Consider the following 2807-nt stretch of genomic DNA (forward strand, 5'->3'; position numbering starts at 1 on the left):
TGTGGGGATGGATGGACGGAGAGACAGACGGGGTGTGGGGATGGACAGACAGAAGGGGTGTGGGGATGGACAGAGAGACAGACGGGGTGTGGTGATGGACAGACAGACAGACGGGGTGTGGGGATGGACGGACGGGGAGACAGACGGGTGTGGAGATGGAGAGACAGACAGGGTGTGGGAATAGACGGACGGACAGACAGACGGGGTGTGGGGATGGACGGACGGACAGACAGACAGGGTGTGGAGATGGACAAACAGGCCCCTCAAAGCACACGAGTTGTGTTTCCGCCCTCGCCTCCCTCCCATGCCCCAGCCGGGTGTTTACAAACCAGCAACTGTTCCTGTTCCGCACACGGGGGCTGGAGGGGGGGGGGTTGGACGATTTCCGTTCACTACCCCCCTACCCCCACCCCCCAGCTCCATCAGAGCCACTGGGACTCACCTGCCAGCCCGTGGGGGAGTGGAGGGGACAGCAGGGGGCATGCCCAGGTGCAAAGGGGATGTACACAAACCCTGCACACACACACCCCCCACTGCGCGCGCACACACAGCCCCCCAGGGACACACCTGTGCACGTGGGCTAGACCTGGGCCGCAGGTCACTGTAGGACACATTCTTCCATGCCATGGCCATGCTGGCAGGTGTCACACAAACGTGCAATGCACACGTGAAAATGCCCAGCACACTTGTAATGCACGCGGGTGTGTAAGATCAGAGGGATTGTACAAAGAGAGGCACACACCTGCAGCTCCTCTTGGGCTGTCCACAGCACATGTGCCTGCAGACGTGTGTGTGCAATGCACGCCCATGTGCAAAACGCAGGTGCACACCAACATGTGTGGCACACACTTGCGAGGGATACACACACACACACCTGTGAATACCGTGCATGCTCCCATGTGTCTCACGCAGAGGATGAGCCCCTCCCAGTCTTGGTGGGGGGGGATAGAGCTGGGTGTGTCGGGAGGCTGGGGGGTTACTCGCAGGGCACTGGGGAAAGAGACTCACATCGGTCACCTTGGGACCAGTGAGCAGGGCCACGAACGGGGCAGGTGTCACCTCATCTCACACACACACACACACACACACACCTGCCTCTCTCTCTCTCACACACACCACACACAGAGCCCTGCACACAAACAGAGACAAACACAGAGAGAGAGAGAGAGCCCTGCACACACACACACACACACACACACACACACACACACACACACACCCCTGCCTCTCTCTGTTCCTTTCTCACCCACACCCACACTCAGAGCCCTGGTTACACACAGAGACAAACACACACACACACAGAGCCCAGCACACACAGACACACACACACACATCTGCCTCTCTCTCACACACACACCACACACACACAGCCCTGCACACACACAGAGACAAACACACACAACTGCCTCTGTCCCTTTCTCACCCCCCCCTACACGCAGAGCCCTGGGTACACACAGAGAGACAAACACACACACACACAGAGAGCCTGGCACCCACACACAGACACAGACACACACACTACTGCCTCTCTCTCTCTCACACACACACACCAAACACAGCCTTGCACACACAGAGAGACAAACACAGAGAGCGAGAGAGCCCTGCACACACACACACTTGCCTCTCTCTGTCCCTTTCTCTCTCTTTCTCTCTCTCACACACACACACAGCCCTGGGTACACACAGAGAAAAACACACACACACACAGCCCAGCACACACAGACACACACACCCCGCCCCAGCTCCCCACACATTTAAGTCATCTCTGTTTTTTGATTCAGACCAACCTTGGCCACTACAGGGAGGGGGGGAGGGCGACCCGGCAGTGAGAACATCCCTAAATCTCCAGCCCCTTCCCCCCCCCAGGCTGTGCGGCGGGGGCAGCTCGGGAGGGGCCTGCAGGTTCGGGGGGGGGGGAGCCGGGGGCTGCTGGGGTTAGTTCTGGTTTCCCAGCATTTCTGTCTGTCTGGCAGGAGCTGGGCATGGACACGTGTCACCCTGCGGGCTTGGCTAACACGGCTCAGGCCAATGCAGGGTGTGTGGAAGGGCTGGATGGGGGGCAGCGGAGGGGTGAGAAACACCCTAAGCAGGAAGGAAATAAACCCACTAATGAGTGTTAATGGTTTATGGGGCATTTGCCACGTCTGGTTCCTAACAGCACAGCTAAAAGGCCGGACGTCATGAAGCGATAACGCCTCGGGGGGGGCGGTGTCCCTGCCACCCCCTGCTGGAGGGGTGAGCCCGGATGTGTGTGTGTGTGTGGGCGGGGGGGTGGGTGTTTATACACAATTGTTTATATATTTGTGTCTATTTATAGGCATGTGTGTGGCATCTATACATTTATGTGTTGCAATACTTGTATTTATACGTTTCAGAGTAGCAGCCGTGTTAGTCTGTATCCGCAAAAAGAACAGGAGTACTTGTGGCACCTTAGAGACTAACACATTTATTAGAGCAGAAGCTTTCGTGGACTACAGCCCACTGGACTATAGCTGGATGCATCCGAAGAAGTGGGCTGTAGTCCATGAAAGCTTATGCTCTAATAAATGTGTTAGTCTCTAAGGTGCCACACGTACTCCTGTTCTTCTTTTTGTATTTATACGTGTATGTGCTTTGCTTTAGGTACTGCCAGGTGGCTGTATTTCTATAGGTGTGTTACACACACACCCCTCATTCGGTGTGTTGGTTGCATAGCTATTGGTGCGTGATGCGCTGTGGTTTTGTATTTCCCCAGCTGTGTGTGCGGACACCCCCCTGTACCCACAAATCCATCGCTGGAGCCGGCCAAGCCACAGCCCCCCCAGCTC

The sequence above is a fragment of the Malaclemys terrapin genome, chromosome 21 (assembly GCF_027887155.1).
Source record: "Malaclemys terrapin pileata isolate rMalTer1 chromosome 21, rMalTer1.hap1, whole genome shotgun sequence".
Lineage (NCBI taxonomy): Eukaryota > Metazoa > Chordata > Testudines > Emydidae > Malaclemys > Malaclemys terrapin.